This window comes from Monodelphis domestica, chromosome 5, assembly GCF_027887165.1.
Source record: "Monodelphis domestica isolate mMonDom1 chromosome 5, mMonDom1.pri, whole genome shotgun sequence".
In the NCBI taxonomy this organism is placed as follows: Eukaryota; Metazoa; Chordata; class Mammalia; order Didelphimorphia; family Didelphidae; genus Monodelphis; species Monodelphis domestica.
The window spans coordinates 261,667,901-261,680,703 of record NC_077231.1 but is presented as its reverse complement, the minus strand read 5'-3'; the positions used below and the strand labels follow the sequence as shown (position 1 = coordinate 261,680,703).

The 12,803-nt window shown below is 36.5% G+C and overlaps 1 protein-coding gene across 1 annotated transcript in view; it reads left to right on the top strand.

The window, feature by feature from the left end:
- KIAA1217 (KIAA1217 ortholog) overlaps window positions 1-12,803 on the top strand; it is a 1,016,332-nt gene that overhangs the window by 178,106 nt on the left and 825,423 nt on the right. Inside the window, exon 2 of the mRNA XM_056800101.1 lies at window positions 6,139-6,218. The gene's annotated coding sequence lies outside the window, so the exon portion shown is untranslated. The remainder of the gene's footprint in view (window positions 1-6,138; window positions 6,219-12,803) is intronic.

Here is a 12,803-nt window from a genome sequence, read left to right as displayed (position 1 = left end):
CCCAACTCCCAGAGCTGACAAGCAATTCCACTGGGTTATACATGTATTATCACTCAATACCTACTTCCATATTAATCATTTTTGTAATAATCTTTTAAAAACCAAAACTCCATATCCAATACCTATATAAATAGGTGAAAAATCAAATGTTTTCCTCCTGCATTTCTACTTCCACAGTTCTTTCTCTCAATGTGGATACTGTTCTTTCTCATAAGTCCTTTGGGATTTTCCTGAATCATTGCAATCCTTATCAGTAGTAAAGTCAATCACATATGATCTCCCCACAATGTTTTAGTTTCTGTGTACAATGTTCTTCTGGTTCTGCTCATTTCACTCCACATCAGTTTGTTGATGTATTTCTAGCAGTTTATCATTCCTTATAGCACAATAGTATTCCATCACGATCAGAATCCATAATTTTTTCAGCTATTCCCCAATTGAAGGGAATCCCCTTATTTTCCATTTTTTTGCCACCACAAAGAGTGTGGCTATGAATATTTTGTACAAATCTTTTTTTCTCATTATCTCTTTGGGTATAAGCCCAGCAGTGCTATGACTGGATCAAAAGGACATATATTCTTTTAAAGCCCTTTGGGCATAATTCTAAATTGCCTTCCACAACTCCACCAGCAATGCATTAGTGTCCCAATATTGCCACATCCCCTCCAATTTCATTATTTATCTTTACTTTCACATTCAGCCCTGAGTTTGTAAGGACTATGCCAGTTTAAAAGCTGTGGCACAATATACTAAGCCAAAAAGTGTGGGCTCAGTGCTTGATTTAGGTATAGTGATTCTGAGGGCTAACTTAGCAAGATAGAGAGAACTGCATCACTAATTTTTCCATAGGATAATGGGTCTTTTGGTCTTCATAATTCTTTTTAACCCCTTGCCTTCTATCTTAGAATCATACTAGGAAATGTCCAAGGCCAGATTTTATCCCAATGCTTCCTATCTCTATGGTCTCAGGAACTCTTAAAGATCTTCAGTGGAGGGAAGAATGTATGAAGTGATGAAATCATGAATCCTCAAACTCTTTTTACATTGTGATTTATTCATAGAAATTTTGGCATATATGTCACTTGGTCTCCTATCATGACACTCTCAGATTTTACCCAAATATTAGGCTCTGATCATTGGAAATATAGATTTCAATCTCAGAAATCTTTCTTGTAGTAATATCAGTGACCCAGAGTTCCCCCTATGATGTCTTAGTCTGACTTTCGTCATTCTCTTTGGGAGTCCCTAGAATTCTGCAATTATCATCATAACATAGAAGCAGGTTCATTAAAGAACATTAAAGCAAAGCAGATCTATCCCCCATTCAGCTCAGCTCTATCCATAGATGCTTAGTCACCATCTCCACGATCTCAAAGCACATATTAGTGAAGTCTCAGAACTGTGGCTATAATGCTGGTTGTGTGGTAAGCATGGGTAGAACATATGGCAGGTTTAGTGTTTTTCTCAACTGCTAGTACAAGGGCTCTTGTCTTGGTCCATGGTTAGATTTTAGGGGGTCCATGGATATAGATGGAACAATAAAGATACCCTTATTTGCACTAACCTTTGGTTTCCATTGTAATTGCATATACTTTATGCATTTAAAAATATTATTTCTGAGAAGAGAGCCATCAGTTTAACTAGACTGCCCAAAAGGACCCATGACATAAAAAAGTTAAGAACTGATGCTTAGTGGCCTCCAAGGAACTGCAACAGTCTACTGACACAAATGCTTACAGCCCGTAAAATGTCCTCACTTTGACATACTACACAGAATCAGACTCCCAGGACACCCATCTTGACCATGGAGCTTCTCAGTGTTTGTCTAACAGCCTAGTGCTTTCCAAGAAAGTATTGGTCCTTTGTGGTCACCCAGAAAGTTCCCTTTAAGCTTTTTGTGAATGCATGTCTTAGTCTCTTAAGTCTTCGAAAAGGGAAACAGAAAGGCCACCCAAATCCTTTCAGGGAAGAGCAGTTCAAATATTTTGAGCACATGCCTGCAAACCAACTATAAAAAGTCGAGATTTGGAAGCTGGAAATCAAGCCTGCAATCATAGCTCCACCCCTACATAGTTATATGGCCTTGAAGAACTAATTTAATTTATCTGGGATTTGTTTTCCAAAATGGTAAATTGAGAGGGTTAGATCTGACAAACTCCAAGGTCCATTCCATCTCTAAAATCTCATGATTCTAAGAATATAAAAAATACCACACTTGAGCATGGTAGTGATTCATCCAACTCAATATCTATCTGATACTAACTTCAAGGGATATTTTAACTTCTACAGCTTCCACCGCAGGTATACTTGTCATTCCTTAATTACCCATTTTGGATTTATCATCCTTGAATTTATCTAAACTCTTTCAAGATTTACCTCTCTTAGTTCTTGGGAGTAATGCATTCCAAAAATCTAATTCTAGCTTATAAAACATGATATATTTTTCCCCCTCAACCTTAGTATACATTTTGCAAATGACCAGACAAGAGTAGGAAAGGAAAATTATGGAAACTGAGTTTAAGGAAAAGGATTCAGAGATATAAAATCCTATTGTTTGGGATGGTAGAAATTGAGAAAGATTAGGTATAGCCTATGTTGAAATGATTTTTAGATTTAGTCAATCAGTGAATAAAATCTGAGTTCAAATATGGCTTCAGACATTACCTATATGACCCTGGGCAAGTTGCTTAACCCTGTTTGCCTTAGTTTCCTCATCTGTTAAATGAGTTGGAAAAGGAAATGGCAAACCATTTCAGCTTATTTACCAAGAAAACTCCAAATGGAGCCATGAAGAGTCAGACATGACTGATATGACTAAATAGAACAACCAAGCACTAAGCTAAGTGTCATCAAAGGAAATGTGAAATTCTAAGTGACATATCTCCCACAGACATAACTTGAAGCATTCCAAAATTCAAGTTATTTGACAATGATCACCATATTAACCAAGGTTCCATTTAAAAGTTTGAATCAGCTTGTTACATGTTGGCTGTGGAAAATGCTTCTCTAAAACTTTAATCAATCTATTAACAGGCATTGCTTCCTTAAAAAAAAAAAAAACCCTCCTTATCTTCTTTCTTAGTATAAGTTCTGGGCAGAAAAGTGGAAAAGGCTAGCCAATTTAAGTTGTGGTGGGTCACAGAGCTGGGAAGTGTCTGGGGCTGCATTTGAACCCAAGTACTCCCAACTCCAGGCTGTGAATCTTGAAATTTCTCAGACTCTACCTTAGAACATTTGGTGAAGACCATTCCCCATTTTAAACAGTGAAGCTACTTAGATCTAAAATGTGAGAACTCTACTTGGATCAGAAATGGGAGGACCTCTACTCCACCCATACTTAGGACTGCTTTAGGGGAGAAAACTCCTTGCTGAACAATGAGAAATGCTTACACCCATACTTCTAATAAGGCAAAAAGGGTGCTAAGTACCTATAAAGGTCAAGCAACTTGTGAATTTACAAGGAACAAAGAACTGGGAAACTTACTCAGAGCTTTCCTGGTGTGAATTACTCAAAAATCCACACCTTCTTAGGTGTGGACTAAGAATGGTCTGTCCTTTGAAAAACGTCTACTGTGATTGGTGGATGTAAGAATTTAGGGGAGGTGACAAAGGAGAAAATGCCCTATATAAGGAGATGAGAAATCTGAGTAGAGAACAGGCAGCTGGCCAAGGCTGCCTTGAAGGGTCTCTCTCTCGGTACTCTCTTGGGGACATTGGACACATTCAGATTCAGGCATTGAGCTGGTGGAGTCAGCTGAGATGGAGCTGGCCTGGTGTCACTAGATTCCTTGCTTGGACCGATCTTGTGGTGAGTGATAAAAGATTGACTGATCTCTCTCTCTTAAGACTCAGGTCTAGGCCATGTTGGCTTAAGGCCCTTCATACTTATACCTTTCTTACTCTTCTCTCTTTCTTTGATTCCTCATTGTATTATTAATTAAATTATCTATAAAACCCAGTTGACTTGGGTATATTCATAATTGGGAATATTTCCCTGGCGACCACCTTATATTTGATTTAAAACAAGACACTGTAGTGAAAACATATTTTCTGCGGTCACAATTTACTCACCCACTCCTATATCTATCACAGTTTAAGTCTTCCACTATTTTACTCACTATAGTTTATAGCCTTCAACATATTTTAACTCTTACAGTTTAAGGCATCCACTCTTTCAAATGCCACAAGGCATGGTACTCTATCCACTGTGCTACCTAGCTGCCCCAAGAAACATTTCTTAAATGCCTCTTTTGGGTCATCCCTGGTATACCTAGTATACCAGGCTATCAAGTTTTATTTGGGAGCATTGGGAGATAAAATTTGTTTCACTGAAATTCATTTTACAGTCATCATTGATGGAACTCATTTGTGGTACAAGAGATAATGCTTTTTAAAAATTTTCTGGTCTTGGGCTTACTTTGTAGCATCTTCCTCCTAGGGGGAAAATAAGTACAGAACGGTTTCAGTTTCTTCACAAACTCCCTTATTGCCCAGATAGCCATATATCATGTTATGTTTCCTTTTTTAGAAAATCATTGAACTACATTTCTTATTTTATAGGTCTATGTTTCATAACTGCCCAGGGCTTCTTTCACTAGACTACTGAAGGATATGGTTAGGGTCAAATACTGAACCCATGCTTTCATTGCTGTAGGAATCCTCTTCCCTTTCCCTACAACTTAGAGGGTCAATGAATTACCCAGAATATTGAGAGGTTAGTGACTTATCCAGAGTCCTTATCCAATATGTTTCAGAGGTAAGACTTGAACCAAGATCTTCCTTGCTTCAAGACCAGTTTTCTATCCATTTCATCATGTTGCCGCTCTTCTGAGTGATTCCTATGGAAAAAAAATAGCTGGTGTACATTTTGCTCTGTTTGTTGCTCAGGCTACCATTTCTACGTGCTTTCTTGGGGCTCTCGAATGATGTATCATTGCCCTAAAGATTGGTCATATTTTTAGAATTCCAGCACAATATTTTCATGATATCAAAAACATTTTACACATATAGCAATAACAGTAGATTTCCAGCCATGCCATTTAATAAGCAAGGATTTATAAAGATCAATTGCCTGCAATGTGACAGGCACTGAACTAGGTGCTAAACATGCAAAGAATAAAATCACCTCACTCTCTTAAAGGTATAATAAGTGGTGAGTAAAGACTATTGCTTTGCCTTGCTGGGCATGAGAATGACCTGGCTCTGAAGAGTTAACTCAGGGATCTTCGGTAAAGGCATTCATTTCCTAGTCTGATTTTCCCCTTTCTTAAAATTATATCGAGTTTTGAAGACTTTCATGCATCCTACTCATATTTAATGCAAATAGTCCTAGAGGTAGTTATCTTCCTCATAGTTATTATACCTAACAGAGGTCATGTTCTCAGCATATTTAAGTATTTTATTAAGAATATTCCATTTAATTTCAGACATTTCTATCTTTAAGACAATATTTGCTTTAGAAATATCCTTATTGGCAAATTTCAGATATTATTTTGAGGACATTCCTATAGGATCCCCAACTTAATGTTATCTATCTTTGAATACAAGTCACTTGATTACTAATAATACTGAATATTGGATACATGATATTAATCTAGTAATCTATACTTTTTGATCATGAGAATGTGTTAATTTACTTAGAAACTTTGTAGTTTCATATTAAGTAATTATGATTTCCAATTGGACAATATTTGTAGGTTTCACTGGACAGTCTTGTATCCTGTAAAAATTGCATTAAAAATACAGAAATTAAAATTCTCTTGGGTAGCTCCTGAATAAACCATGTTGACTAAAACTTTTAATTTAGGCATAATTGACATGTATTATGAGACAGGCTTTTATATTCATTACACTGAATGCCAAAGAAAGAAAGCTCTCCACATAAATGATGAATGTGACAGTGTGAATGTCCATGGTAGAGGATATAAGGCAAAATCTTGACACATATCTATCCATTTTCCATTGTGTCTCATCAGCATCATGTGGTGGCCCTACGTGAGCCATAATGCCTAGAGATATAACATTCAGAAGCATCAGTAATAAGGGAAAAAATATCTTAGTAACAGATGCATATTATCTCAATCAAGAAGCCCAAAATGACCTTCACTTTTGTTTTGTATGTGTTTGTATTTTTTTTAGCCTTGCAGAAAACAATTACAGGAAGCCTAGATTAGAAGACAGCTTGATCTCAAACTGTGTGAGAAGGTGGACCAGATCAGGTAAGATCAATTTGTTGAATTCAAACTTGACTTAAATAGAAACAATGTACTTTTCAAGTAGTATTGTTTCAGATGAGGGGGAATTTTATTTTCTAAAATTGCATCTCTTGAGTATTGCATATGGCAGGCAATCTTGTTATTTTGGTTAGCTAGTCTTTCATTGTACCTATTCACAATTCTTGCCTATAATTGCTCATGCAGCTTCTGTTTTTTTCTCATTTTATCTCCAAAGAATTGTTTTTATTCTAGGCAGAGCTATAACTAGCACTCTTTGCTTTTCATTTTTTGTGCAAGTAGCACAAATGCTACTGGGCAGATGGCACAAAAGAGGCCTTGGAGAGGCCATGGGGTGAGAGATGGTAGGGATGCTGGACAGGTCCACGATGGGAAGGAACTTCCCTAGGCGTCAGGTGGGTTTTCAAATAAAGAAGCATATATCATCTGTAGCCTTCCTTTTAAAATTAATTATCTATTAATTTATCAATGAGCATTTATTAAGCAGATACCATGAGCCAGGCATGATGTTAGATGCTAGGGATACAGAAACAGAAGTATTAACAGGATGAGGGATTCTGCTGTTTTTTTTTTTAACAAAAAAAAAATTTAATTAATTAATTTAGAAGATTTTGCCATGGTTACATGATTCATGTTCTTTCTCTTCCCTTCTCTCTCTCCCCCCCATAGCCAATGAGCAATTCCATTGGGTTTTACCCATTTCCATATTATTAATATTTGCATTAGGGTTATCATTTAGAGCAGTGGTTCTCAACCTGTCTAATGCCATGACCTCACAATACAGTTCCTCATGTTGCAGTGACCCCAAACCAAAAAATTATTTTGGTGGCTACTTTAAAACTGTAATTTTGCTACAGTTATGATTCAGAATGTAAATACCTGATATGCATTATGTATTCTCATCGCTACAAATTGAGAGGTTGAGAACCGCTGGTTTAGAGTCTACCTCCCCAATCATATTCCCATCAACCCATGTGATCAAGCAGTTGTTTTTCTTTTGTGTTTCTACTCCCACAATTCTTCCTTTGGATGTGGATAGCATTTTTCTTGTAAGTCTCTCCGAATTGTCCTGGGTCATTTCATTGCTACTAGTAGAGAAGTCCATTATGTTCGATTGTGCCACAGTGTATCTGTCTTTGTGTATATGGTTCTCCTGGTTCTGCTCCATTCACTCTGCATCAATTCCTGGAGATTGTTCCAGTTCACATGGAATTCTTCCAGTTCATTATTTCTTTTAGTGCAATAGTATTCCATCACCAACATATACCACAATTTGTTCAGCCATTCCCCAATTGAAGGGCATCCCCTCATTTTCCAATTTTTTGCCAACCACAAAGTGTGTGGCTATAAATATTTTTGTACAAGTCTTTTTCCTTATTATCTCTTTGGGGTATAAACCCAGCAGTGCTATGGCTGGATCAAAGGGCAGACAGTCTTTTATCGCCCTTTGGGCATAGTTCCAAATTGCCCTCCAGAATGGTTGGATCAATTCACAACTCCACCAGCAATGTCCCAATTTTCCCATATCCCCTCCAACATTTGATTCTACTATTTATAAACTAGTGAAGTACTTCAAGTGCTATTAAAAGCATCTAAATTCAGTAGTATGGTACCCTCATCCTAGGCACAGCTCTCATTCTAGGAAAGAATTCATTCCATTCCATTGTTTCATTGATATAAAAATAATAGTTCATTTTTATATAGCACTTAGAAATATTCAAAGTACATTGTTAAAGACTATGAACAAAAGATAATATAAGTAGTATTTCTGTTTTATAGTCAAGGTATGCTGAGGCTCAAAGACCTTAATTGATTTATCCATGGCCCCCAACGAGTAAGGGTCAGGTCCTAGATTAGACTCTAGATCTCCTTACTCCTAGTTCAATGTATATTGGCCTCCATCTCCATGAATTCCTGAAAAAAAAAAGTCTCTGTTGATGAAGCATAAACATATTCATTACAGAAGCAGATCTGAGGTTGAATCTGCTAAATTAAATTATCACTCATTAAAATTTGTTAAGTTATGCAAAAAGGGTCACAGCTTTTTACATTAGTATGCATTCTTTTATACGTACTTAGTAAATGAATATATTAGTACATAATCCAAAAACAATTACTGAATTCTGGAATACATTTAGGTAATCTGTCTATTGCAAAATAATAAATAGCATAGAGCAGAATTAAACTATCCTGAGCACTTCTTAAATATTTATGGCATTTTGTAATCCCAATGGTTTGGGCCAAATGATGATAAACAACATAATATGTCTTTACCTGTTTTATAAGCTTCTTTAATTTTGCTAAATTACTGGAAAGGGATTCACTGTGGTTGCTAAAGACTTTTTTCCCCCTTAAAAGACTAATTGATAAAAATTCTCCTCTCTAAGACTGATGCCAGAGCTGAGGAAGTCTCAGCTATGTTGATAACATTGTACTCATTACCCTCCACTGTTCTGGATGTGTATGGGGATTTATCTAGCTGAAGCTTAATCTAATCACCTTTCACTTCAGTGACTTCAGGGGAAATTCTGCAAGTGACAAAGCAGGAACTTTGGGTACTAAATCCTCATTGCTCTTAATAGACAAAGTTTGCTCGAAATTCCTGTAAAGTGCTCAGAATTAGTGTGACTGAATATCATTCTTGTTCTGTTAGGAAGGAAAAGCAAACTGAAATAATTTTTCATTTACTTTGAATTATATTTTCACATCTCATTAAAATGCTATGTATTTTCACTGTTTTCCTTTATTTTAGTCTTCTGAAAACATTTTAGTATTTTAAAAGCATAATGGATAAATATTAAAAGGCAACTGACAACTGTGGCTTGTTCGTTTTAATCTCATTCTTTTGCCCCTACTCTTCTACCAATCTTCACTGTATGTTCCTTTTTTGTGATCTTCAATGTTGCCATTATCTTTATAAAATCCGAGAGCTAAGGAGTGTCCCAGAAGCCATTTAATTCCACCCATTCCTAACTAAGAATCCTCTCTACAACATTCCAACAAGTGATCAGCTAGCCTCTTCTGGAATATCTCCAAATGGAGGAGAACCCATCATTTTCTCCTAAGGCCCATTCCACTTTGGAATATCTTTAAATATTCAGAAATATTCCCTTAATTTGCTTCATTTCAACTTACCTACTCACTATTCCTCATTCAGAGACCAAGGACCAGTTAGAACAAGCTCTGTATCTCATCCATGTTGACAGTCCTTAAAATATTTGATGATTAGTCCTCCTAAATTCTCTCTCCATGTTAAACACCCCCTGGTTGTTTCATCAAATTCATGTGATATGTTCTCCAGTCATCCATCTTACTAACCCCTTATGGAATGCTTAAGTCTGTATTTATTTTTCTTGAAATGGGGTGCCCAGAAATGAATATAGTAATTCTATACATATGGACTAACCAGGGCAGGATATCTGAGAAAGATTATCTCTAACATTCTACATAGTCTGTGTCTCCATGCCTCCTGGAATGGCATAAATCCTTTTTGTCTTCTCCACACTGTTGTTAAATTTAATTATGTTTGGACTTAATATTTAATAGGTGGTTACCAGGGATTTAATTTCTAAATCCCAAAATGAATTACTAAAGTACAATGTAAATTTATGGTAGTTTTATTTAATAGAAGGAAGATATTAAAGAATGAGAGAGAGAGAAAACTCCTGCTTCCTCTGAGCCAGGTAGAAATTCTAAGGCCTTAATCAGGGAAAAGAGTCTTAGATGGGCCTTTCTTGGAGGTTTATACCTCCAGAAATGCAGGGTCACTAAGTCAGCCTTTCACTCACCAAGGTGACTGTCTAAAAGGAAAGTAGTCTGAAGTCTCCTGCATGAGCTCCTTCAGGGTCGAGTTCCACAGACAAGTTCGAGTATCTTTCTTCCAGTCTCTCCTCCAAGTGACTCTTCTTCACTTCCGACTCAAGAGACTGATCCTCCAGTACAACTCCAAGTCAGAGTTCTTTCCTCTATCTCTCTTGTGCTCCTCTATTTAAAGATCTTTTTCTCTTGTGTCACCTCTCCTAAATTTCACGTCTACCAATCACAGTAGAAGCTCCTCTCCAGGACTGCCTTCTCATTCACAAGTGGGTCACAGACCTCCTACTGAATGCATGAAATGAGTGTTCACACCTTTTTGTGGTTAATTATACCTTTTGTGGTTAATTAACACCTTTTTTGGTTAGTTCACCTTTTGTAGTTATTTAACACCTTTTTGTAGTTAAAATGGGTAGATTTACTTTAAATACTAAGTTAACACTTTTGTAGATTAAAATGAGTAGATCTACTTCAAATACTGAGTGACCACCTTTTGGGTATTAAAATCTAAAAATAGACAGTGGATTAAAATTCAGTCTTCCCAATAAGGGAAGAGCTAAGTACCTTCATTGTTATAATCAGGAGATAGCTAAATCCAATCTTCACACTGTTGACCCATATTGAGCTTGGAAAGTCCATTAAAACCCCATGTTTTTGCCATACTCCCTCTCACCATGTTATATTTGTGAAGTTGATTTTTTTTTAAAGAAGTATAGAATTTCCGTTTGCCCTGTCAAATTTCATCTTTTTTGGTTTGGTCTGTTATTCTACTCTGCCAAAGACTTTTCAGATCTGGCCTTTCTTAATGATTCCTCCAAGCATTTGGATAGGTCGTAGTAATGGTTGTCCTTAGTATTTGAAGAAGACCAAAACGACATCATTGGATGATGTCTTTTGATGAGTCCAAATTGAATTTAAATGAGGCACAAAGTTGTCACCCTCACTTTTTTCTTCTAGTCACTGAAGGTAGTCTAGTGGAGAGATTGCTAGACTTGGAATGAGGAGGACCTGCATTCAGATTATGTCTCAGGGACTTATTTAGTTCAGTCTAAATGGGGATATTAATGTCACCTACTTTCCAGTGTTATTGTAAACTCTAAATTAGGACTATGTCAATGCTAACTATTATTTTTCTTATTGTTTGTTATTTATGGTATCTACAAATTCTAAAAGTGTTATTATTTATCCTGTTACTCAAGTCATTGATAAAGATGTTTAATAACATGGGGTCCAATATCTACCCTTCATACATTCCATTAGAGACTTTACTACAAGTTGGCATAGACCCATTAAGGACTACCCATTAAGGTCCATTCACCAGCCAGTTCCAAATCCATTGATCAATATTGTGGTAGTTAACATGTCTATTTTATCTTCTGCAAAGAATAGTGAGAAGGTTGTGGTAGTTCATGCCTATAGTCCCATTTCTGCTGCTGGGGACCCTGAGGTTGGTGGATCACTTGAACTTGAGAGTTCTAAGCTGCAGGAAGCTAAATAGAATGAGAGTCAGCACTAAGTTTGGTACCAATATGGTAGGTACTTGAGAAGGGAGGATTGCTAGAATGCCAAAGAAGCAGATAATTGAGCCAGGTCCAAATAAAAAAGAGTAAGTTAAAGCTTAGGAGTAAGGACAGGGCCTGTGAGTGGCTCCCATATTTCCATCCCAGATATGACAGAGAGAACCCAGGTTCAAACCCAGAACAAAGCATTGAAAAAGAGAATTTGTTGACTGATTTGCTGAAACCTTGCTATATTATTATGTCTACTGCATTCCTTTAATGTATCCATCTGCTCTGTCAAAAGGGAAAATGAGAATGAGCAGACAGGAATTATTCTCAATGAAACCCCATTGATTTTTTCCCATTTCTAAGTGTTTGCAAACCTTCCCCTTAATATAATGTAAGACTTCACCAAATATAGTAAGCAGGGTCACTGTGCCCCCCTTTTGCCTATTTTGAAAGTTGAGGTAACATTTCCCCATCTTTTTTCTCTACTGCACCCACTCCCCAGTTTTCTCCCCAAGAACTTTCAAAGATGAGGAACAGCAACTAAGAAGTCACACCTGGAATTTGTTTCAGTCCTCTGGGATCCAAATGGTCCAGTGATTTTAATTCACTGAGGGAAATTGGAGGTTGATCATCTATCTCTATGGTTTCCAATGCATGCCAACCACTCTGTTTTATCATTTCTAATCCAAAATTCATTATTTGGAATAAAAGCAAAAATATGAGTTGAGTAGTTTAGCTCTCTCATTATCATTCATTATCATCATTCCTTCTGCCCCAACCAATAATCTTGTTCTTTCTTTACACCCTCACCCCAGCATAGCTTAATACAAAGTAGAACAAAGAGATTTTAAAAACCTCTCTATTCTGTTTCACTTAACACTTATTGCCAACCTCAGTTCCTTATAAGCTTTACCTCTCATGATAAAATTTTATAGGATCATGTAATTTTAAAAAATCATCCCCAGGCACTTGCCCCTGCTTCTTCTCTTTGATGTTTCTTTAAAATATGAAATTGTTATTGAATTCCCTGTATATTCACATTAGGCTCATTAGATGGTTCCCCATTTTTGTTCTCATCTGAATAATTCCTGTCTCCATTATTTTAAAATTTCAATTTATTTTGTCTATTGTTTACACCAAAATACCTAGGTAGTTCCCTTCGCCCCCCCCATTAGAGAAGGCATCATTTGACAAAAAGAATTATGTGTATATAAAACTATATCTTGTTTATTTTTACTTAGTTCTTTCT